Below are 26,755 nucleotides of genomic sequence, written 5' to 3'. Positions count from 1 at the left end.
TACCGGAAAGGGCTTCTAGAGAGTAAGGTCCTGAAAGAGAAAAAATGATAAAGGTATGCAACCCCTAGGGTGGTTAAGCCGCATTGCAGGACGTGCCCTGATCATGCCCCCGCCTATGCCCATGGTATTTTCAGTGCGTAATTATGTACGTGCGGCACGGATTTCGTCGCTTGACTGGGACTGGGACGGGGGCCGGATTGCTAGGCGAGCTCTGAACGTGCCAGGCGATCCTGTTGCAGGTTACTCCGGACTCGCTTGACGGTGCCCGGGGGCTGTATCACCGAATTGGTGGTTTGCCTAAAAAGGCTGCTTTGTGCTTCTGCTGCGAGGGCCGTAATATGCTCTTCCATGCGGAGTGAGCCTTCTGTGTTTCCATTGACTATTATGACCCCCCTAGGTCCTGGCATCTTGAGCTTGAGGTATGCGTAATGCGGTACCGCATTGAATTTTGCAAATGCGGTTCGCCCGAGCAGTGCGTGATAGCCACTGCGGAACGGGACGATATCGAAGATTAACTCCTCGCTTCGGAAGTTGTCTGGAGCTCCAAAGACCACTTCCAGTGTTATTGAGCCCGTGCAATGGGACTCTACACCTGGGATGACGCCCTTAAAGGTGGTTTTGGTGGGTTTAATCCTCGATGGATCTATACCCATTTTGCGCATTGTATCCTGATAGAGCAGGTTCAGGCTGCTGCCGCCGTCCATAAGGAATCGAGTGAGGTGAAATCCGTCGATGATGGGATCTAGGACCAATGCGGAGGATCCGCCATGACGGATACTAGTGGGGTGGTCCCTGCGATCAAAGGTGATCGGAGAGGAGGACCATGGGTTGAATTTTGGAGCGCCGGGCTCCATCACATAGACGTCCCTTTGTGCACGCTTCCGTTCCCTCTTGGGAATCTGGGTTGCGTATATCATGTTTACTGTCTTCACTTGTGGGGGGAACCTCTTCTATCCTCCCGTGTTCGGTGGCCGGGGCTCCTCCTCGTCATCACTATGCAGCCCCTTGTCTTTGTTTTTGGCATTCAACTTGTCGGCCTGCTTGAACACCCAGCATTCTCTATTAGTGTGATTGGCTGGCTTATCAGGGGTGCCGTGTATTTGACACAAGCGATCGAGTATGCGATCCAAACTGGACGGGCCCGGAGTACTTCTTTTGAATGGCTTTTTCTGCTGACCGGATCTAGAGCCTCTGAATCCGGCATTGACTGCCGTATCATCGGCGTTATCGTCGTTGTTGTGGCGCTTTTGTCTGTTACACGTGGTCTGCCATTGGCATCTTTGGTATCTGAAGTGCCTGGATTCGTTGATGTGTTGTTGCTGTGAGCCAGCCAGCTATCCTCGCCCGCGAAAAAGCGGGTCATGAGTGTCGTGAGGGCTACCATAGATTTCGGCTTCTCCTGTCCGAGGTGCCGGGCGAGCCACTCGTCACGGATGTTATGCTTGAATGCCGCTAAGGACTCTACATCTGGACGGTCGACAATTTGGTTTTTCTTGGTTAGGAACCGTGTACAGAATTGCCTGGTCGATTCCCCTGGATGCTGAGTTATATGGCTCAAGTCATTAGCATCCGGTGGTCGCACATAAGTGCCCTAGAAGTTGTCAAGGAATGCGTCTTCCAAATCCTCCCAACTGCCGACGGAGTCTGCTGGCAAGCTATTCAGCCAATGCCGATCTAGTCCTTTGAGTTTTAGTGGGAGGTACTTGATGGCATGCAGATCATCACCGCGAGCCATGTGGATATGGAGGTGGAAATCCTCAATCCATACAACAGGATCTGTTGTACCATCATACGATTCGATATTTATGGGTTTAAAACCGTCCGGGAATTCGTGATCCATAACTTCATTAGTGAAGCATAGCGGGTGTGCGGCACCTCTGTGCCGGGCTATATTATGACGCAGTTCATATGAGTCTTGTCTACTGTGTTCGGCCCGGTCAGATTTACTTTTAGTGTATCCGGCATGATGGTCATCGTCCCTTTGACCCGTATATCGACCTTGCATGTTTTGCCCTGCTTTCCAATACGTCTCGCAGGTCCCGTGTGTTGCCCCGGGCCTTGGTATTTTTGTGGCGGTGGGGTGCAGGATGAACTTTAGGCTGAAACGCCTCTCTGGCTCGGCCAGGAGGAGGCCGGTCAGCCGCATCGTACACTGGTGATGTAGGTTTTAATGCTTCCTCCTCGAGGTGAGGTAGCAACCTACGCTTTAGGTAACTCTTGGAGGGGAGCTCGAGTTCGTATTCCTCAGCCGCAAGGACTTCGGTCCATCTGTTTGCTAGCAAATCTTGGTTTGCTTGAAGTTGTTGTTGCTTTTTCTTCAAGCTGTTTGTTGTGCCCATAAGCCTGCGCTTGAAGCGCTCCTGCACGACGAGATCCTCAGGCAAGATAAATTCTTCGTCGCCGAGGCTCACCTCATCTTCGGAGATAGGAATGTAATTGTCCTCCTCCGATTCTCCATCTGTTGCCTACTCTGGAGGGCTAGCTTGTTCACTCTCCCGCTCTAAATCATGTTGGAGGGGATTGTTGTTGTCTTCGGCACTATCCGGAGTGTTACTGTCTCTTGTGTCGGTATCACTACTTTTCCTATGGCGGGACTTAGAGCGGCGCTGCTAACGTCGGCGCTTGGGTTGTTTCTTGGAGGGGCCATCCCCCGCTGTCTCATCGCCATTGTCTTCTTTGGGGGTGTCCACCATGTATATATCATATGATGAGGTGGCGGTCCAGCGCCCTGTGGGCTGTAGTTCCTGTTCGTCTCCTGCATTGTCGTCCATACCGTCGATGTCTTCGAAGTCGAAGTCGAGCATGTCAGTTAAATCGTCGACAGTGGCTACTAAGTGGGTGGTGGGTGGGGAGCGAATTTCTTCGTCGTTAGCATCCCATTCTAGCCGAACATAGTTCGGCCAAGGTTCTCCAGACAAGGAGAGCGACCTTAATGAATTTAGCATGTCGCCAAAAGGTGAGTGCTGAAAGATATCCGCGGAGGTGAACTCCATGATCGGCGCCCAATCAGATTCGATAGGCATGGGCGTAGGCGGCTCGGAGTCCGTGGCCGGAGACGAATCCAGTGGTTCGGTAACACGGCTCTCGTAAGGGGTGACGTCAATATCCGGCTCCATCGCCACTGAGAGTGCGGCCTCCACGGTGGGGTCTATCCACCCATCCTCAGATGGTGCAATTTGCTCCAGATTGAAGACCGGAGTAGTTGTAGGTGTGATCTCCCGAACACTGTCTCACGGCAGAGCTAAATCATGCTCGTTGCGATCATGCGGCGCACCTGACATGGGCTCGAATCCGTCGAAGATCAAGTCTCCGCGGATGTCGGCAGTGTAGTTTAAGTTTCCGAACCTGACCTGACGGCCAGGGGCGTACCTCTCGATTTGCTCCGGATGGCCAAGCGAGTTGGCCCGCAGTGCAAAGCCGCCGAATATGAAGATCTGTCTAGGGATGAAAACGTCACCCTGGACCGCATCGTTACCGATGATCGAAGGAGCCATCAAGCCTTACGGTGACGGCATAGTGGAACTCTCAATGAAAGCACCAATGTCGGTGTCAAAACCGGCGGATCTCGGGTAGGGGGTCCTGAACTGTTCGTCTAAGGCGGATGGTAACAGGAGGCAGGGGACACGATGTTTACCCAGGTTCGGGCCCTCTCGATGGAGGTAATACCCTACGTCCTGCTTGATTAATCTTGATGACGAGTATTACAAGAGTTGATCTACCACGAGATCGAAGAGGCTAAACCCTAGAAGCTAGCCTATGGTATGATTGTCTGTTGTCCTACGGACTAAACCCTCCGGTTTATATAGACACTGGAGGGGGCTAGTGTTACACAGAGTCGGTTACAAGGGAGGAGATATACATATCCATACCGCCAAGCTTGCCTTCCACGCCAAGGAGAGTCCCATCCGAACACGGGACGAAGTCTTGAATCTTGTATCTTCATAGTCCAACAGTCCGGCCAAAGGATATAGTCCGGCTGTCCGGAGACCCCCTAATCCATGACTCCCTCACCTGAGATTAGTGTTTGTTGGTTCTCAATGAAGTTTATTATTCATACTTGAAATTGTGATTGAATTGTTACTTTAGCATAAGAGATCATATGACAATCACTACAGGAATCAGCTACTTTGCCATCTTCCACGGCGGATGGCAAAGGCATGAATGGCGGGACGACAAAGGTCTTTGCTTTCTGCCACGGACGGCAAAAGGCTCCGGCAAAGTAATGTCCGGCAAAGAGCTACTTTGTCATCTGCTTTACGCGGCTGACGGCAAAGGGGCCTTTGCCATCAGCAGCAGACGGCAAAGAAAGCAGACGGCAAAAATTTCGCCATTAGTCCGTTAGGTGGTTAATGGCAGGCCTTTGCCGTCCGCCGCTGAAGGAAAAATTTGTCCTGCCTTTGCCGTCCGCCGTATGATGTCAGCTAGACATCACTACACGGCAGGCCTTTGCCATCTGCCGCTGACGGCAAAATTGTTTACTCTTTGCCGTCTGCCACTGTAGGCAAACTGACCAAATGGGTCAGCTCCCAGTATGCATAGTTGGCTGACACATGGCTTCTTTGCCGTCCGCGGCTGACGGCAAAGAGCCCATTGTCGTCGGTGGCAGACGGCAAAGAGCCTGCATATTGGCTCTTTTTCTGTTTTTTTAGTCCAACAATTTTCATAGCAAATATATATGACATATATAGATATATTTCACAGGGCTATTTAACAGCAAACATATCACATATCCAGCACATAATTAAGTTTCATCCATTCATACATAAGCAAGTTCCATCAAGTTCCATCCATACACATTCTTCCATCCATATACATATTACAATGCAAAGTTTCATCAAGATAGCAAGTTCCATCATAGCAAGCTAGATACAATGCAAAGTTTCATCAAAGAAAAAACAAGCACTCCATCATAGCAAGCTAGCTTCCATGAAGTGAATGAAATCTGCAAAATGGCAAATAAGAAAGTTAGAAATATATAGGTGACTAGAACAAGAAGAAGACTAGAACAAGAAGAATATGTCATTTATGAGCTAACTTAGGTGAAATGGATCATATATGAGCTAACTAAGTTGAAATGGGTGGTTTATGAGCTAACTAAGGTGAAATGGATCATTTATGAGCTAACTTAGTTGAAATGGGTCGTTTATGAGCTAACTAAGGTGAAATGGATCGTTTTTGAGCTAACTAAGTTGAAATGGATCGTTTTTGAGCTAACTTAGGTGAAATGGATCATTTATGAGCTAACTTAGTTGAAATAGGACTTTATGAGCTAACTAAGGTGAAATGGATCGTTTTTGAGCTAACTAAGGTGAAATGGATCCTTTTTTAGCTAACTTAGGTGAAATGGATCATTTATGAGCTAACTTAGTTGAAATGGGTCGTTTATGAGCTAACTAAGGTGAAATGGATCGTTTTTGAGCTAACTAAGGTGAAATGGATCGTTTTTGTGCTAACTTAGGTGAAACGGATCATGTAATGAAATGGATCGTTTTTTAGCTAACTTAGGTGAAATGGATCGTTTATGAGCTAACTTAGTTGAAATGGATCGTTTATGAGCTAACTTAGTAAAAAGCATCATTTTAGAGCTAACCTAGGTGTGATGGGTCATTTTGGAGCTAACCTAGGTAAGATGGGTCATTTTGTTGCTAACCTAGGTGAAATGGGTCATTTTAAAGCTAAGGTAGGTAAAATGGATCATTTAGGAGCTAATCTAGGTAAAATGGGTCATTTTAGAGCTAACTTGGATAAACTGGATCATTTATAAGCTAACTAAGGTGAAATGGGTCATTTTAGAGCTAACTTAGGTAAAATGGATCGTTTATGAGCTAACTAAGCTAATTATCCAACTTTTGACATAAGTAAGCTAAGTACAAATCGTTTTAGAGCTAACTTAGGTAAAATGGATGGTTTTGGAGGTCAGTAAGCTTATTAAGTCATTTTGGAGGAAAAGAAGCTAACTCTAGGTCATTATGGTAAGCATATTGGAGGAAATAAAGCTAAGTATAGGTCTTTATGCATTTGTTAAGCAAAACACTAGAGAAACTTACCGTGATCGTGGAGGTGTAGGAGCGGGCTGGCTCGTGCTGGTAGCTGGAGAAGGATCGTGCGATGCTTGTCTGGAGTTACGCTGCACCAATGATCATTACCAATGTCTCGTTACCATGATGACACTCAAATGTTAAGACTAGCAAGTAATGTCCATTTAGATTAAACTCATCGTTGTCCCAGGAGCAATCACTGGCATCGGCGGAGCGGTCTGACCGGACTTCTCACACACAGACTGTACATTTGGTTTCGACAAACACAGTCATACTAGTTAGTAATAAGACAAACACTACATGAATGTTTGGCTAATCTGCAGAAGAAACTTACCACAAGGATCTCGTACATGGCCCTTGCTTGCATGTCATTTCGTGCCCTCTCCTCCTCCAACATCTTTGTCGTCCTCTCCTCCAACTCCCGCTGCCTCTCCGCCGCCTCCGCCAGAAGTTTCTCCGTTCTATCTCTCTCACTCTGTATAACAGCATGCAACACCACTCACATGACCATTTGTAATCATTGATGGAAGCGCACACAATGAGTACGTATAACTAACCTTGAAGGGGAGTTGTACTGGACGTTCACGAGGCCTTATCTCAGGAGCGGAGCTCGACTGGCGTGCCTTGATCTCTGGGAGAGTGCTAGGACAACAGATAAGTCCATCTCCCATGGCTATGGAGCCATGGGACCTCCCACCACTAGATATCATCAGCAGCTCTGTATCAATGGGACCCTGGCTCGAGTTAAAGTCCTCCCCTTTCCACGCCTTCCCCTGATCTCTATATTGCACGAGCTTGTCGTGCGAGGAGATGTTGGTGAAGTTCTTCGGATCATCGAGGTCAGATGCAGAGAATGCCTTGACTTTCTTGTAAGGGCCAGTGTGGGCCATGGCATACAAAGTTAATTAGTAATTAAAGGGCTAAAGCAAGCATGATGAATGAATTGCATGAATCATGAAGGAAACCACATACCCTGTTCCGCCCGAACTGAAATAAGTTGGAGCTGCCTTGATGGTGTGGCACACCTTCCATTTGGGCACGTTTGTCCTTGGCCTCGTTGTGGAGGGCTAGCCATTCATTTGAGCACCACTCATTGACCAACACATCCCAACAATTCATCCGATCCGCACACCATCTCGGAGGGGCCTAAGTTAGCAAATAGAAACTTGAGCACTACGGATATGAATTACTAAATGAAGGAAGTAAGTACAAGGCCTTAAGAATTACCTTCATGTACTGCTCATTACTCAAGAACTTCTCGCGGCACGCCGGCTTGGTCTTGTTGATACCACGCGAGGCGTAGTAGTTTCGAACAGCCTGCACCCGAGCCTCGTGTCGTAAGTTCTATAGTAGGCGCTTGCAGACGTCATCGATAACATTTGCCGCTTCCTCCTCGTATCCCTCCTCACACCTGTAGAATGTGTGCAATCTAATGTGATAATATTGATTAGTACAATTAATAACTAGCTAGTTGAAGATTTTTAATTGTGTAAAGGAGAAATTACCCAGAACTTTCTGATCACAACGTCTGCCCCCTCGTCTTGCACAAGACATCGTCGATAATCTCACCCGGCGGGGCCGAGGCAGCCAAGTAGTGCTCCCAACTCAATCCAAGCTCTGGAAGCCGACCCTCACTAGGCAACATGACAAACCGCGGGAGGTTTTGCCGACAAAGAACTCCAAGGACGGAGTTGGGCCGGCGGACACTACGATGGTGGTCCCAACCCCTGCAGCATGACAAGGCCAACACATCAGTTATTTGAAGAAACGTGAATGCAGAAGGTGCAAAAATATTAAATGCACTTACCTCTCCCCATCAGGGAAAATCAACCACCTCTGCTCGCGGGCTGCCGGCACGGACGGGAGCCGTGTACAACCACGCTGGTAAACGGTGCCCCCCTCCTCCTCAATATCAGTCGGCTCCCCGCCATCATCAGCATGGCCACTCGGCTCCTCAGGCTGATCCGGCCAGGTACCCCATCCAGACGTGTGCTCCTCCGGGGTCTCGTGGGCCGAACTCTCGTGGGCCGAAGTCTCGTCGACCCGAGGCTCGTGGGCCGAAGACCCGTGGACTGGAGGCTCATGGACCGGAGTCGGTGTAGCCTCCTCCTCGGACGAGTCCACCCTAGCAATCACGTGCTCGGGTGAAACAGCTGGGGGTGGCAGCGAGGAAGGCGCCGTAGCAGTCACCCTACCTCCTCTCCTGCAACCACGTGCTCCACCTCCACTCTTCTTCTTACCTCGTCCCCTGCTGGGCACCGCGGTCGACAAAGAAGGGCCCGGCACTGTCCAGCAACGCTCGGCGGAGAGGTGCGTGTGGAATGGAAGACCTCACACCACGCACCGACGAAGAAGGGGCCTCGGCGCGCTCCCGACCAGCGCCCACCATCTTTCAACACCTGCCATGACAAAGAATAAACGAAATTAGTACAACATAAAAAATATCGACATGAATAATAATATGTATATCACTTAAGTGTATCATCATCAAGTACAACATAAAAAAATTGAATACCTGACACTACTAATAATCTCGATCAGTATCATCAATAAATGCATAATCATCATCATCACTATAATCAATGACATGCTCATAGGGTTCAGTGGCATCAACATGTGCAAGGCCACCTTGACGTAATCGGTGAAGCATTGACAGGTCATCCGCAGCAGTAACCTCTTCTTGTTCCGGCTCTTCTTGTTCCTCCTCTGGGGTGATGTCGGATACACTGTCGGTGTCTACTTCAATGTTTTGGGGTGAAGTATAGTGGTTCTTGAAACGCTTTTTGGAAAGATGCGCCTCTTGGAAGAATTCTCCTTCATATGTGCCTGGGTTAATGTGGGGTTCATAATCCTCTTCCTTTGGGGGAGAAAGTCTAGCACGTGGCGGCACTTCATAAACGACATCCCAACCTTTTAGATTTGGATTAGTTTGGCAGGCCCACGGTAGATAGAACACTTGGGTCGCCTGTTGAGCCGTAATATAGACATCAGGAACATCTAAATGTGTGCTTTGGTTGATTTCAACTAGCCCTATATGTTCATGAGTCCTTCTGGTCTCCTTCGGCTGAAACCAATAACATTTGAAGACTACGACATTCGGTGGGTTTTCACCATAGAATAGAAGTTCATGAATTGCTTCAACTCTCCCATAATACTCAGTACCTCCTTCGTCGATAGCAGATACACAACAATTTGTAGACTTTCGGTCAGCCATAGATATCTCTTTGCCATAGGTACGAAAGTGATACCCGTTGATGTCATATTTGTCAAATGAACGGACCTCATAGTAAAAACCATTAATGACTTGTCTCAATTCGGCGTCCATAGACTCTGAATTAGCCTACAAGTTTAATATGAAAGGATTGTTGCATTACGCACAAATTAGCGAATGAAATGAAATTGTCTAATAGAAATTACCGTTTGTTTGAACCAAGAGATGAAACCGGGTTAGCCGCCTCCTTGCTTTGCGAGAAGCTCATACTCTTCGACGGAATCCTTTTGGATCACCGCTCCATACGAGAATATGGCGACGTATCGACTGTATGAAATATCTAGGATTATGAGAAGTTCAAAGGAAATAGAAGTTGCGAAACAATGTACCGAGAACTTACTCGATGTACGGCCGCACTTCTATCAGGTTGTTGAAGATATACAACGAAATGGTCCACCATTCTTCGTTATCCAAAGATACTAGATTTGAAACACTGGCTGGTGCGAGATTCCCTTTGAATAGGCTGAGGTTGGATCCACCCTTTTTAGGGTCGTCAGCATTGTACCAAGGCTTCGGATTATGCAAATGACGATTTTTGGCTTCATAGTGTGCTATCATGAAGTTTGCCGCCTCCTCAGTGATGAATGCCTCAGCCATCGATGCTTCAATTCTACGTTTATTTTTACATTTTTCTCGAAGCGTCTTCTTCATCCTCTTAGTTGGGTAGTACCAACGATTTTGCATGGGCCCCCCAGTCTTGCCTCGGTCGGGAGATGCAAAATCAAATGCTGCATTGGATTAAAGAAGCCCGGTGGAAAGATCTTCTCTAACTTACAGATCAACTCCGGCGCCAACTCTTCCATTTCTTCTAGCACGCAAGGCGATAGTTCTTTCGCACAAAGAACACGAAAGAAATAGCTGAGTTCTACCAGTACTAGCCATTCATCCTCAGGGATGAAGCCACGCAACATCACCGGCATTACCCAATCATGACTCTTGGGAACATCAACTACATCTTCACCCACAAGATAATTTCCCTCATAGCTGGCCTTCCAAGATTGAACCATGCCTTTGGCTTCGTCCAGTTCTGCTTTCCTTTTGGTTCTTTCATGTTTCGTAACGGCCTATCACATAGCGCCTCCAGATCGACTCTAGCCTTAGTATTATCCTTTGACTTCCCATCTATGCCGAACAATGTACCAAAAAGTGCCTCGGCGATATTCTTCTCAGTGTGCATCACATCGATGTTGTGTGGGCAAAGGAGGTCTTTGAAGTAAGACAGATCCCATAAGCATGTTTTGTGAGTCCAGGCGTGCTTAGAATTATACCCCTTGAAGTACCCCGGACGCTCTGGATCTGGCTCGAGGGTGTTTAACTGATCCAGGGTCTGTTGGCCTGTCAATGCAGGTGGTGCAGAGTTTTTGACAACTCTACCTCTGATGAAGTTCTTCTTGTCTTTCCTAAACTTTTGGAGAGGATCCAGGAACTGCCTATGCATGTCGAAGCAAGAAAACTTGCGACCGGCCTGAAGCCAACAAAACTCAAGAGCTCCCTTGCATGTGGGGCACGGGAACCTTCCATGCACACACCAGCCAACGAATAGCGCATACGCCGGCATGTCATGCGTCGAGTACATGTACCAAACATGCATTATGAAGTTCTGTTTGCTATAGGCGTCGTATGTCTTGAACCCATTATCCCGAGCTTCTTGCAATTCGTCCTTAAGCGGCTGCATGTACACATTCATATATTCCCCGGATAGTTGGGCCCTGGAATTATCAACGTCAGGAAAATGTTCTTTCTTTGCATAATATGTCTGGGGGAGATTGAGTGGAAAGAAAAATACGGGCCAACAACTGTATTGGGCTACCGTCATACCAAACACACTGAACCCATCTGTGCTGATGCCGACTCGAGGATGCCTCGGATGTGCCTCTTTGTCAGCATGTAATTCATCAAACTTTTTCCACGCAACACCATCCGATGTGTGTACCATCATCAGATTCCCATGTGCATCTAGTTCGGTTCTTTTGCCTGTTTTGTGCCATGTCATCTGTCTGGCCGTCTCTTCGACCATGAAAAGACGTTGAAGTCTTGGTACGATTGGCATATACCGAAGAACACTAACGGGGATTTTGGCCTATGTCTTCTCACCCATACCGTTGTCTACCGCAATATACCTGGAAGAGTTGCAAATGGGACAATAGTTCAAGTCCGCATAGTCAATCCTAAATATGGCACATCCTTTCTCACAGGCATGTATCTTCTCATAGGGCATCTTCAGTGCACGGAGGATTTTGTCCGACAGGTACAGGTTCGCAAGCATTACATGGCCTTTGGGTAGAAAGCATCCAAATGCTGTCATAATTGCGTCGTCGCGTTCTCTGCCCAAGTTGAACTGATCCTTCAGAGCCATTACTTGTGAGATGGCATCCAACTGACAAAGCTCAGTGTGCTCGTGGAGCGGACGTTTTGAAGACTCCAACATTTCATTAAAGGCCTTTGCAGATTACTCCATCTCCTCGTCCGAATCCCGAGCATCATCATAGTCTTGCACCATGTTTTCCATCCCGGTACCATGCTCGTCGGTGCGACGACGATCCACCTCAGCTCGGTCACGTTGGGCAGACTCACCATGAAATGTCCACACTGTATAATCGGGCGTAAAACCACTCTTCTGCAGGTGTTTGCCCATTTCATCATATGTCCTCTTTTCCCAATTGCCGCACCGGAAGCAGGGGCACCAGGTTTTCCTCTGGCCATTTGCAAATGCGGCTTGCACAAAACCCTTGGTTTTTGTGAACCATTCAGCGCTCCATTTGTTCTGACTAGTGTGACCGGTATACATCCACGCACGATCACTCATCTTGACTTTCAGAGCTACTGGACACACAACAATTATATATATAATTCACCATGTATATATTCATCAGTTCATCTACTTTGTCAATTTTATTACGTCCATGCAACCTACACTCTAATAGGTAATGATAGGTCCTAATCCCACCCGAATATGTGTAGATTGGGTTCATTTTCCCATGCTATGCTCCGGATCCAACGCAAAATTTCGGCAGCACCTCCCTGCTGTTCTCCTGATACACGTCTCTGCAATAAACAGAGAGGATGTGTACCTAGAGAACAACAGGGGAGGCATTGACGAAATTTATGCATCGGATCTGGAGCAAAGCATATGGGAAAACGAACCCAATCTACACATACTCGGGCTATCCATGGATAGCATTGGACAATTCGAAAGAATCAAGGTTATAAATATGCAAAATGCATGCATATTTATAACTATGACGCTTTCGAACGGGAGACACATATTGGTTACGCATGCTGATGATTCAAGACACATATATAGCTAGCTATCAAGTTTCATCGGCACGAACACTGGAACAGAGCAAATAATTAATGGGGGAGGAGGACATGTCATTTGTGCTCACCCACGAACGAAGGGGCAGAGCTCGTCAAACGCACAGCGAGGTCGTTGAACACCAAACCTCGCAGCGATGAAACAACTGCACATTTAAATCTACCCGATCAACACAATTATATATGATGTTTTTCATAACAAAATCGAAAACTATATGACCTAACTAATAATTAACAAATATATGACCCCGTCGGCCTCTAGAAGGCCAAAGAACACCTTTTCGGGAGGTGTCGGGGGTCGGGGTGTCGTGTCAGTGTCGGGGTGCCATGTCGGGGTCGGGGTGTTGTTTCGGGGCCGGGGGGTCGAGGGGTCGTGTCGGGGTCGGGGTGTCGGGGTCAGGGGGTCGGGTGTCGGGTTGTGGTGTCGGGGTCGGGGTGTCGGGGTGTAGTGTCGGGGTCGGGGGGTTAGGGGGTCAGGGGGTCGGGTGTCGGGGTCCCGGGGTCGGGGTCGGGCTGTGGTGTCGCTGTCGGGGTCAGGGGTCAGGGGGTCGGGGTGTCGGGGTCTGGGTGTCGGGGTCAGGGGGTCGGGGTGTCGGGGTGTGGTGTCGGGGTCAGGGGGTCGGGGTGTTTCCTTCTATCCTTCTTCTTCTTCTTTCCATTCTTCTTCTTCTTCTTCTTCTTCTTCTTTCATCTTTTTTTCTACTTTTTTACTTCTTTTCGTTTCTTCTTTTCTTCTTCTTCTACTTCTCCTACTTCTTTTCTTCTTTTTTCATCTTTTCTACTTCTTTTCTTTTCTTCCTTTCTTCTTCTTCTACTTCTTTTCTTCTTTTTCTTTTTTCATCTTTTTTCTACTTCTTTTCATTTCTTGTTCTTCTACTTCTTATACTACTTCTACTTATTCTAATTCTTTTCTGACACTAACACTAACACAATATAGCACTAACAATTAAACAGCAAAAAAATGAAAAAACAGGAAAAAAAGCAGTCCCTTACCGAAGCAATAGGATGGTCGGCGGGGGCGGTAACGGGGCGGAGGGGGCGCCGGGCGGCGGGGGCGGTGGCGGGCAGCGGGGGCAGGGCGACGGGGCATTGGCGGGTGGGGTGGGAGCCGAGGAGTGGTGGGGCGACGGGGCAAGCGGGGGCGGTGGCGGGGGCGGCGCCGGGCGGCGGGTGGCGGGGCGACGGGGCGTTAGTGGGTTGGGTGGGGGCGGAGGGGTGGTGGAGCGACGGGCCAAGCGGGTGCGGGGGCGGCGTCGGGCGGCTGGGGCGGCGCCGGGGGCAGCGGTAGGTGGGGATCTGGTGGGGGCGTCGGGGAGGAGAGAGGGAGAGAAGAGAGAGTAACGGGTGGGGGGTGGGGGCCGTTAGTTAGTCTGCTCTTTGCCGTCCGCCTTTATCTCTGTTTGCCATCTGCTAGCAGACGACAAAGAGGTGGGGCGTTAAGTTTTTTCTAATCGGGCGGGGGGTGGGGGCCACCTCTGTCTTTGCCGTCAGCTGGCTGACGGCAAAGAGCCGGCAGATGGCAAATGCATGTTTTACCGTCTGCCGTTTCTTTGCCGTCTGCTTTTCGGTAGCTGATGGCAAAGAGCTTCTTTGTCGTCTGCTAGCAGACGGCAAAGAGTTGGCAGATGGAAAAGTAGCTGATTCCAGTAGTGAATATATATATATATGTTGGTGCTCTAAGAATGATCATGATGCTCTCATGTCCGTATTTTATTTTTATCGACACCTCTATCTCCAAACATGTGGACATATTTTTCGATTTCGGCTTTCGCTTGAGGAAAAGTGAGGTCTAAGCTTGGGGGAGTTGATACGTCCATTTTGCATCATATTTTTATATCGATATTTATTGCATTATGGGTTGTTATTACACATTATGTCACAATACTTATGCCCATTCTCTCTTATTTTAAAAGGTTTACATGAAGAGGGAGAATGCCGATAGCAGGGATTCTGGGCAGGTAAAGGAGCAAATATTGGAGACCTATTCTGCACAGCTCCAAAAGTCCTGAAACTTCACGGAAGTTATTTCCAGAATATATAAAAAATATTGGGCGAAAGAAGTTCCTGAGGGGGGCACCCACCGTCCACGAGGGTGGGGGCGCGCCCTACCCCCTAGGCTCGCCCCCCTGCCTCATGGGCCCCCTGGTGGCCCTTCGATGCCCATATTCTGCTATATGAGGTCTTTCGTCCGAGAAAAAATAATAACCAAGCTTTGGAGAAGAAACTCCGCCGCCACGAGGCGGAACCTTGGCGGAACCAATCTAGGGCTCCAACAGAGCTGTTCTCCCAAGGAAACTTCCCTCCGGGAGGGGAAAATCATCACCATCGTCATCGCCAACGATCCTCTCATCAGGAGGGGTCAATCTCCATCAACATCTTCACCAACACCATCTCATCTCAAGCCCTAGTTCATCTCTTATATCCAATCTTTGTATCCAAACCTCAGATTGGTACCTGTGGGTTGCTAGTAGTGTTGATTACTCCTTGTAGTTGATGCTAGTTGGTTTACATGGTGGAAGGTCATATGTTCAGATCCATTATGCATATTAATACCCCTATGATTATGACCATGAATATCCTTTGTGAGTAGTTACGTTTGTTCCTGAGGACATGGGAGAAGTCTTGCTATAAGTAGTCATGTGAATTTGGTATTCGTTCGATATTTTGATGAGATGTATGTTGTCATCCCTCTAGTGGTGTCATGTGAACGTCGACTACATGACACTTAACCATTGTTAGGCCTAGAGGGAGGCATTGGGAAGTAATAAGTAGATGATGGTTTGCTAGAGTGACAGAAGCTTAAACCCTAGTTTATGTGTTGCTTCGTAAGGGGCTGATTTGGATCCATACGTTTGATGATATGGTTAGGTTTACCTTAATACTTCTGTTGTAGTTGCGGATGCTTGCAATGGGGGTTAATCATAAGTGGGATTCTTGTCCAAGTAAGGACAACACCCAAGCACCGGTCCACCCACATATCAGATTATCAAAGTACCAAACGCGAATCATATGAACATGATGAAAACTAGCTTGACGATAATTCCCATGTGTCCTCGGGAGCGCTTTCCTTCATATAAGAGTTTGTCCAGGCTTGTCCTTTGCTACAAAAAGGATTGGGACATATTTTTGCACCTTATTTACTTTTATTACTTGCTACTTGTTACAAATTACCTTATGACAAAACTATCTGTCACCGATAATTTCAATGCTTGCAGAGAATACCTTACTGAAAACTGCTTATCATTTCCTTCTGCTCCTCGTTGGGTTCGACACTCTTACTTATCGAAAAGCTACGATAGATCCCCTACACTTGTGGGTCATCAAGACTCTTTTCTGGCGCCGTTGCCAGGGAGTGAAGCGCCTTTGGTGGTGGAATTTGGTAAGGAAAAATTTATATAGTGTGCTGAAATTTACTGCCACTTGTTACTATGGAACATAATCCTTTAAGGGGCTTGTTTTGGGTATCTTTACCCCGACCAGTAGAGAAAAGAGTTGCTCCTCAACCTACTAAACCTACTGAAAATGTTTACTTTGAAATTCCTTCGGGTATGATAGAGAAACTGCTAGCTAATATTTTCACAGGTTATGGAACATTGCATCCCGATTTACACTTAATATATGTGGATGAAGTTTGTGGATTATTTAAGCTTGCACGTATGCCCGATGATGTTATCAAGAAGAAGGTCTTCCCTTTATCTTTGAAGGGGGAGGCATTGACATGGTATAGGTTATGTGATGATATGGGATCATGGGACTACAAGCGATTGAAATTGGAATTTCATCACAAGTTTTATCCTATGCATCTTGTTCATCGTGACTGTAATTATATATATAATTTTTGGCCTCGCGGGAGGCTTAATTCAATGTTATATTCATGCCCCAATCTTGAGCTCTCAAGAGAAACGATTATTCAAAAAAATTATGCTCGGCATTCTCTCTGTAATCGCTCCATGCTCGATACTTCTTATACTAGATCTTCTATGATGAAGACTATTGAATTCAAATGGGATTTATTGGAAAGAATTAAATGCAACTCTGATTATTGGGACCTCGACGAAGGTAAAGAGTTAGTTATAACACATAAGTTTGATTGTGTTAAATCTTTTATGGATACCGATGCTTTTTGTGAATTTAGCACTAAATATGGACTTGACTCCGAGATAGTAGCTTCTCTCTGTGAATGCTTTGCTACTCATGTTGATCTCCATAAGGAGAAGTGGTTTAAATATAATCCTCCCATTGAAGTAAAAGCAGTTGCACCATTTAAAGTTGAAGAAAAGACTATCACTTATGATAATCCTGTTGTTCCCGCTGCTTATACTGAGAAACAACCTTTCACTATTAGAATAAAGAACCATGCTAAAGTTTCAATTGTGGTTAACAAAAGTAACATTAAGACACCTAAAACCCCTGAGCAAATTAAAGTTGAACCTAAAATTTCTATGGTTAAAGATCTCTTGGCCGATAATATTGATGGGCATGTTATTCACTTCTGCAATGAAGCTTCTAGAATTGCTAGACCTGATGCTAAAATAAACATAGACCTGTTGTAGGCATGCCTATTATTTCTGTTAAAATAGGAGAGCATTATTATCATGGATTATGTGATATGGGTTCTAGTGCAAGTGCAATACCTCATTCAATTATGGATGATATTGCACCTGCTGAGATAGAAGATATCAACGTTACCATTATTGCCAATAGAGATACTATTTCACTGATTGGGATTTTTAGAGATGTTGATGTCTTGTGTGGGAAAGTTAAATATCCTACTGATTTTCTTGTTCTTGGTTCCCCACATGATGACTTTTGTCCCATTATATTTGGTAGACCCTTCTTGAATACTGTTAATGCTAAGATAGATTGCAATAAGGATATTGTTTCTGTTGGTTTAGGGGATATGTCTCATGAGTTTAATTTTGCTAAATTTTGTAGACAACCTCATGATAAAGAATTTCCTAGTAAAGATGAAATTATTGGTCTTGCTTCTATTGACATGCCTCCTACTGATCCTTTAGAACAATATTTGCTAGACCATGAAAATGATATGTTCATGAATGAAAGAAGGGAAATAGATGAAGTATTCTTTAAACAGGGACCTATTCTGAAACAGAACTTGCCTGTTGAAATCGTAGGGGATCCTCCTCCACCCAAGGGTGATCCCGTGTTTGAGCTTAAACCATTGCCTGATACTCTTAAATATGCTTATCTTGATGAAAAGAAGATATATCCTATTATTATTAGTGCTAACCTTTCAGAGCATGAAGAAGAGAGATTATTGAAAACTCTGAAGAAGAACCGTGCTGCTATTGGATATACTCTTGATGATCTTAAGGGCATTAGTCGCACTTTATGTCAACACAAAATAAATTTGGAGAAAGATGCCAAACCAGTTATTGATCACCAATGAAGGCTAAATCCTAAGATGAAAGAAGTGGTAAGAAAGGAAATATTAAAGCTCCTTGAAGCAGGTATAATTTATCCCATTGCTGATAGACAGTGGGTAAGTCCTGCCCATTGTGTCCCTAAGAAAGGAGGTATTACTGTCATTCCTAATGATAAAGATGAATTGATTCAACAAAGAATTATTACAGGTTATAGGATGGTAATTGATTTCTGCAAATTAAATAAAGCTACTGAAAAAGATCATTACCCCTTGCCTTTCATTGATCAAATGCTAGAAAGATTATCCAAACATACACATTTTTGCTTTCTAGATGGTTACTCTGGTTTCTCTGAAATACCTGTGTCAGCTGATGATCAAGAAAAGACTACTTTTACCTGCCCTTTCGGTACCTTTGCTTATAGACGTATGCCTTTTGGTTTATGTAATGCACCTGCTACCTTTCAAAGATGCATGATGGCTATATTCTCTGACTTTTGTGAAAAGATCTATGAAGTTTTCAATGATGATTTCTCTGTTTATGAATCCTCTTTTGATGATTGCTTGAGCAACCTTGATCGAGTTTTGCATATATGTGAAGAAACTAACCTTGTCTTAAATTGGGAGGAGTGCCACTTTATGGTTAATGAAGGTATTGTCTTGGGGCATAAAATTTCTGAAACAGGTATTGAAGTTGACAAAGCTAAAGTTGATGCTATTGAAAAGATGTCATGTCCCAAGGACATCAAATGTACAAGAAGTTTCCTTGGTCATGTCAGTTTTTATAGGAGATTCATTAAGGATTTCTCAAAAATCTCTCGGCCTCTAATTAACCTATTACAAAAAGATATTCCTTTTGTCTTTGATGATGATTGTGTAGAAGCATTTGAAATACTTAAGAAAGCTTTCATTTCTGCAGCTATTGTTCAGCTTCCTGATTGGAATTTACCATTTGAAATTATGTGTGATGCTAGTGATTATGCTGTAGGGGCTGTTCTAGGACAAAGAGTTGATAAAAAATTAAATGTTATTCAATATGCTAGTTAAACTGTAGACAATGCCCAGAGAAATTATGCTACCACTGAAAAGGAATCATAGCAGTTGTATTTGCTTGTGATAAGTTCAGACCTTATAGTGTTGATTCTAGAGTAACTATTCACACTGATCATGCTGCTATTAAATATCTTATGGAAAAGAAAGATGCTAAACCTAGACTTATGAGATGGGTTCTCCTTCTACAAGAATTTGATTTGCATATTATTGATAGAAAGGGAGCTGAGAACCCCGTTGCAGACAACTTATCTAGGTTAGAGAATGTTCTTGATGACCCACTACCTATTGATGATATCTTTCCTGATGAACAATTAGTTGTCATAAATGCTTCTCGTACTGCTCCATGGTATGCTGATTATGCTAATTAAATTGTTGCTAAGTTTATACCACCTAGTTTCACATACCAGCAAAATAAAAAGTTCTTCTATGATTTAAGACATTACTTCTGGGATGACCCACATCTTTATAAAGAAGGAGTAGACGGTGTTATTAGACGTTGTGTAGCTGAGCATGAAGAGGAACAAATCCTACATAAGTGTCACTCAAAGCTTATGGAGGACACCATGCTGGAGATAGAACTGCACATAAGGTATTGCAATCCGGTTTTTATTGGCCTACTCTCTTCAAGGATGCCCATACGTTTGTCTTATCTTGTGACGAATGTCAAAGAATTGCTAATATTAGTAGACGTCAAGAAATGCCTATGAATTATTCACTTGTTATTGAACCATTTGATGTTTGGGGCTTTGATTATATTGGACCTTTTCCTTCCTCTAATGGGTATACACATATTTTAGTTGTTGTTGATTACGTTACTAAGTGGGTAGAAGCTATTCCAACTAGTAGTGCTGATCATAACACCTCTATTAAGATGCTTAAAGAAGTTATTTTTCCAAGGTTTGGAGTCCCAAGATATTTAATGACTGATGGTGGTTCACATTTTATTCATGGAGCCTTTCGTAAAATGCTTGCTAAGTATGATGTTAATCATAGAATTGCATCTCCTTATCACCTGCAGTCTAGTGGTCAAGTAGAATTGAGTAACAGAGAGCTCAAATTAATTTTGCAAAAGACTGTTAATAGATCTAGAAAGAATTGATCCAAGAAACTTGATGATGAATTATGGGCTTATAGAACTGCATATAAAAATCCTATGGGTATGTCTCCATATAAAATGGTTTATGGTAAAGCATGTCACTTACCTCTTGAATTAGAACATAAGGCATATTGGGCTATTAAAGAGCTCGAATATGACTTCAAACTTGCTGGTGAGAAGAGGCTTTTTGACATTAGCTCACTTCACGAATGGAGAACCCAGGGTTATGAAAATGCCAAGCTGTTTAAAGAAAAAGTTAAAAGTTGGCATGATAAAAGGATACAAAAGCGTGAGTTCAATGTAGGTGAGTATGTATTGTTATACAACTCTCATTTAATATTTTTTGCAGGCAAACAACTCTCTAAATGAGAAGGTCCTTACGTTATCAAGGAGGTCTATCGTTCCGGTGCCATATAAATCAACAACTTCAAAGGCACAAATCCGAAAGTGGTGAACGGTCAAAGAATCAAACATTATATCTCAGGTAATCCTATAAATGTTGAAACCAATATTATTGAAACTGTAACCCCGGAGGAATACATAAGGGACACTTTCCAGAACGTTTCAGACTCTAAAAATGAATAGGTATGTGGTACGATAAGTGAGCCGACTCCAAAACAGTTCCAATGGCAATTTTTCTCCATTTTGGAATATTTAAGAAAATGGGAAAATAAGAAGCAGACCGGAAAGGACACGAGGCTCCCACGAGGGTGGAGGGCTCGCCCTACCCCCTGGGCGGGCCCCCTGCCTCGTGGGCACCTCGTGTGCTCTCCGAACTCCGTTTTCTTGCACGATACTTCTTTTGGTTGGTAAAAAATCACTATATAATCTCCCGAAGGTTTTGACCACCGTATCACGCAAATATCCCTTGTCTTTGTTTCGAGCTGTTTTTCTGATAGATCTAGGTCGCCATGTCGTCTCCATGTGCCCCCAAGGACAAGTTCTTCGAGAAGGTCATCAACCCCTACCTCGCGGAGGTGCTGGAACACCCTCAAACCATTGATATTCGTGAGCGGTTGTTGCACATCCGCGATGTTGAGGGACCAATGAGGACCGGAAGCATGGAGACAAGACTCGAGGCATTGGAGCCACAAGTTTTGAAGTGTCAGGAGATGGTGGAGCATGGACTCGACTCCAATCACATAATGATCATGGAGTTCACCAACAACCACAAACTGGACGCCAAGGACATTAGGGAGGCCATCTTCAAGCATCATGAGAAAATCGAGCACCTCCAAGCCCAGATCTATGACCTGGAAAATCAAAACTGTGAGTATGAATATAGATTCAAGAGGATGAGTTTGGCTACAGATTTGAGGATTCAGGAGACTCGATCATCCTTCTATGATGGTGAGCCTATGCCTTGGAAGAGGGGTGGCAAGCCTACATCATCAACATTCCATCTCCTTCACCAGAAAAAGAGATATAATCACATGGGTATGGGCACTCCCCTTGGCAATTGCCAAGCTTGGGGGAGTGCCCCGGTATCATATCACCATCACTTTTATCTTTACCATTTATCTTAGTTCGATCCTTTTGATAATATCTTGATCTAGTAGAATAAAGTTTTAGTATGCTCTAGTGGTGAGTTTTGCTTTATGATCTTCTTGTGTAATCGAGTCCGTGAGCTATATATAATAAAGATTAGTGTTGAGTCAAGAGCTTGATTAGTTTGCTATGATCTTGAGGGAATAAAATAAAAGAGAAGAAATAAAAAGAAATAAAGAGATCATATGGATCTTATGGAGAGTAATGAGCTCACATATAAAGAGTATGATGAATAAAAGTTGTTGAGAGTTGACAAACATAGTTTTGGTCATCATTGCAATTAATAGGAAGTAATAAAGAAAGAGAGGTTCACATATAAATATACTATCTTGGACATCTTTTCTAATTGTGAGCACTCATTAAAATATGACATGCTAAAGAGTTGATGTTGGACAAGGAAGACAACGTAATTGGTTCTGTTTTCATACATCTGAGTATAAATTATATTGTCATGGATCGTCCAACATGTGGAGCTTGCCTTTCCCTCTCATGCTAGCCAATTTCTTTGCACCAAGTACAGATACTACTTGTGCTTCCAAATATCCCTAAACCCATTTTTTGCCATGAGAGTCCACCATATCTACCTATGGATTGAGTAAGATCCATCAAGTAAGTTGTCATCGGTGCAAGCAATAAAAATTGCTCTCTAAATATGTATGACTTATTAGTGTGGAGAAAATAAGCTTTATACGATCTTGTGATATGGAATAAATAAAAGCGGTGGACTGCATAATAAAGGTCCATATCACAAGTGGCAATATAAAGTGACGTTCTTTTGCATTAAGATTTCTTGCATCCAACTATAAAAGGCATGACAACCTCTGCTTCCCTCTGCGAAGGGCCTATCTTTTATTCTTGTCTTATACTTCATGCAAAGAGTCATGGTGACATTCACCTTTCCTTTTTGCATTTTATCCTTTGGCAAGCACAATGTGTTGGAAAGATCCTGATATATATAGCTAATTGGATGTGAGTTTTCATGAACTATTATTGTTGACATTACCCTTGAGGTAAAACGTTGGGAGGCAAAACTATAAGCCCTATCTTTCTCTCTGTCCGATTAAAACTTCATACCCATAAATATTGCGTGAGTGTTAGCAATTGTGAAAGACTAAAAGATGGTTGAGTATGTGGACTTGCTAAAAAGATCTTATATTGACTCTTTCCTATGTTATGATAATCTGCAATTGCCTCAATGACTGAGATTAGAGTTTGTTGGTTCTCAATGAAGTTTATGATTCATACTTGAAATTGTGATTGAATTGTTACTTTCACATAAGAGATCATATGGCAATATATATATATATGTTGCTGCTCTAAGAATGATCATGATGCCCTCATTGTCCGTATTTTATTTTTATCGACACCTCTATCTCCAAACATGTGGACATATTTTTCGATTTCGGCTTTCGCTTGAGGACAAGCGAGGTCTAAGCTTGGGGAGTTGATACGTCCATTTTGCATCATGCTTTTATATCGATATTTATTGCATTATGGGCTGTTATTACACATTATGTCACAATACTTATGCCCATTCTGTCTTATGTTACAAGCTTTACATGAAGAGCAAGAATGCCGACAGCTGGGATTCTGGGCTGGAAAAGGAGCAAATATTAGACACCTATTCTGCACAGCTCCAAAAGTGCTGAAACTTCGTGGAAGTTATTTCCAGAATATATAAAAAATATTGGGCGAAAGAAGTTCTTGAGGGGGCCACCCACCGTCCACAAGGGTGGGGGCGTGCCCTACCCCCCTGGGCTCGCTCCCTGCCTCGTGGGCCCCCTGGTGGCCCTTCGATGCCCATCTTCTGCTATATGAGGTCTTTCGTCTGAGAAAAAATAATAAGCAAGCTTTGGGGAAGAAACTCCGCCGCCACGAGGCGGAACCTTGGCGGAACCAATCTAGGGCTCTGGCAGAGCTGTTCTACCGAGGAAACTTCCCTCCGGGAGGGGGAAATCATCACCATCATCATCGCCAACGATCCTCTCATCGGGAGGGGGTCAATATCCATAAACATCTTCACCAACACCATCTCATCTCAAACCCTAGTTCATCTCTTGTATCCAATCTTTGTATCCAAACCGCAGATTGGTACCTGTGGGTTGCTAGTAGTGTTGATTACTCCTTGTACTTGATGCTAGTTGGTTTACTTGGTGGAAGATCATATATTTAGATCCATTATGCATATTAATACCCCTATGATTATGAACATGAATATGCTTTGTGAGTAGTTACGTTTGTTCCTGAGGACATGGGAGAAGTCTTGGTTGTTGGCGTTCTGGGAACGGGGGTCCCCAGACTTGCCTGCCTGCGGCCTGCGGCGTGGCTCAAAGGGGGCCCAGCACGGCCCATCTTCATCAACACAACCCCAATACCCTCGCGAGGGGCCAAGCCTCGCGGGGCGGACGACACGGAGCTTCCTCAGGCACGACCACATCAGGCTGGCTCGTGAGGAGGCAGAGAGATCAAGGCGGGATACGTCACGAGGTGCCCGTGACGAAAGCCATGATGACGAAGGGCGCCAGGCGGGCGCTAGCCCGCACAGTGTCCTCCTTTCCTCTTTGGTGCAAAGGGAGCAAGCGCAGGCGAGAGCATCAAGGAAAGGCACCAGTTTCGGTGCAATGAGACCAAGACCAGTCCAATGGCAGGAAGGAAGTCATTGTGGAGCCCAAGCCAGCGTCACCACCAGAGCCTTTGGCCGGCGAGGACCAACTTTAGTCAGGATAAGTGTACCAGATGTTCCCCTTCAAAATGGCCAATTGTTGGCGCCCTTCCCGTTCAATATTTGGGAAGAGGCCCAGGGCCTTTGCCTATAAATAGGACTAGCCACCCACAGAGAGAAGGGTTCGGAAATCAGAGAGAGAATCGAGAAGAGAGAGAGAGAAGGGTGACTGAACTCCCCCTAGAAGCTCATCCCCCCAACCAAGAATAGACCCTCGCGAGGCTGTTCTTCCTTGTATTGCTCATCATCATCAGCCCAAGAGGCAATCCACCACACCACACACTGGAGTAGGGTATTACACCACAACGGTGGCCCGGTACAAATCCTGTGTTTCTTGTGCTGTTCTTTCCTTAGCTTAGATCTTAGCGAGGCGGAGGGGTGCAGGTAGGTAGGAGGCGAAATCTCAGCGCGCACCCCAGTGTTCGAACCTCAAGGGTCTGCCGGAACCCGAAATCCGACATTTGACGCACCAGGTAGGGGTGCGCCGGAATCCACCTTCTACCACTTCGTGCCCCGCCGCGTCGTCATCACCATGTCCGGCGACCAGGCGGGCAACCCAGATCCATGGGCGGCGTGGCCCGCCCGTACAGAGCCGCTCGCCTCGGGCAACCCCGTGCCCCAGGTAGCTCGCGGTCCGCAGGGCGCTGTGGGCCGCGGGCGATGCGGACAGGCTTCGACAGCTCTCACACCGCGGCAAGCGCGGTCGGCAGCAAGCGCCTCCAATCACGCCACGACCACGACACCGTAGACCCGCCGGGAACAGGCGAACTCGAGGGCCGCGCTCACGGTGGCCTGAGAGCTGCTGCAGTGCAGGCTGCTGGAGGGCGGCCGCGACGTGCTGCTGGAGCGGGTGGCAGAGCTCCTGGGTTTCGCCGCCTCGAGGGCTCACCCCTTCTGCACCCAGCTCCCATCTCAAGCCCAGGGTGGCCCGCGCGGGGGCTCCGCGCATGCCCGCGGGCTCCAAGGCTACTTCAACGCTAGCGAAGCTGTCGGCACCGGACCGGCGGCGGTGCTACCCCCGCTCCCGGTCCGCGAAGAAGGACTCGACGCGACCCACGGCCCCAGTGGACAGCCACGCTACCACCCCACGGTGGGCGCGTCAAGCAGAGCTGCGTGGCACGCAGAGCACTACGGCATGGCCTTCGAGATGACGGCGCCAGAAGAATACGTGCCCCTCATGATGGACCAAGGACACCCTCACCAGGGCGAACAAGGCTCGCTCCTCAGCCCAAGCTAGGGGGGACGAGGTGCCAGAAGCTGAGCCCTTCCAGGAGCCCCGGGATGGTCCCACTGGCCACGCTGGAGGCAACGATTATCAGGTACCACTAATTCCTCAGGAGCAAGCATACGCTAATCATGGATCGCAGGAGGTGTAGGTCGCCACAGCGAGCAGCAGCCCCGCTCCCACAGTCTCCTACCCCTCGGGAGGAGGGCACAGGGGGCTGTAGGAGAGGGGCCGAGATCCGACATCACCACCGCAGCGTTCGGAGCAAGGTGTTCTCAGGAGGTAGGCCCTCTGCTGGGGAGGTGCCTCAGGGCCTGCCCCTGGCGGAGGACCCGTGGTCGTCGGGGGAACCGCTGGCAACCGCTCTACCCCATCGGCGGCATCCTGGTTTTCGGTCGTCGTTGATGGCACTAGAGTGTGGCGCAAGGCGGCGCCCTCGTCTGGCAATATGAAGCAAGGCCGGTTCCTGTGAAGAAGGCCCAGTGCCTGTGAAGCTCGCCGCCCCGTGACACTCTCACGTAATAATGAGTGGGGCTGTAGACGCCCCGGAGTCTCAGGGTGCCGGCCTCAGGACCTGGGGCTCCCTCCCACGCCAAGTGGCAGCACTTAGCTCCGCGCTGGTGAGAAGACGTCCAAGACTAGATTAGGTGCCGGACGCGGCCTTTTGTCTGCTTTCGTTGCTTTTCCCTTTGGTTGTCGCTTTCCCCCGCTGGATTTAAGTTGGATTCGAATTTGAGATTTGCGTGTGTTCGGGGAAGGGGAGCTTAGTCTCGTTCAAGCAATTTCTCGCGTTTTGGTTACCACTTCGTCTCAGCTGCCTCCCCTCGTGAGCCCCTCGCGAGCCGGGTCAGGCCTAGCTTGCGCGCAGCCCAGACTGCCGCCGCCGTGTCCTCTCAGGAGGGTTTTTTACTGCAGATCCTACGGATTCGATCAGGGAGCACTACGGACACCACAACCTCCCACAGGCTACCTCAGGGCCCGCACGGGGCAAAGGTAAACTAGCCGCCCAGCGCGTCACTTAAGCCAGCCACTTGGCGCGGGCGCATGGGCAATGTAACATCTACTAATACGATGAACACAAGTTTTACATGAGGGGCTCCCCCT

The sequence above is a fragment of the Triticum urartu genome, chromosome 7A, assembly GCF_056163025.1.
Source record: "Triticum urartu cultivar PI428250 chromosome 7A, HENAU_Tu73, whole genome shotgun sequence".
Classification (NCBI taxonomy): Eukaryota; Viridiplantae; Streptophyta; class Magnoliopsida; order Poales; family Poaceae; genus Triticum; species Triticum urartu.
Note: the sequence above shows the minus strand (reverse complement) of the source record.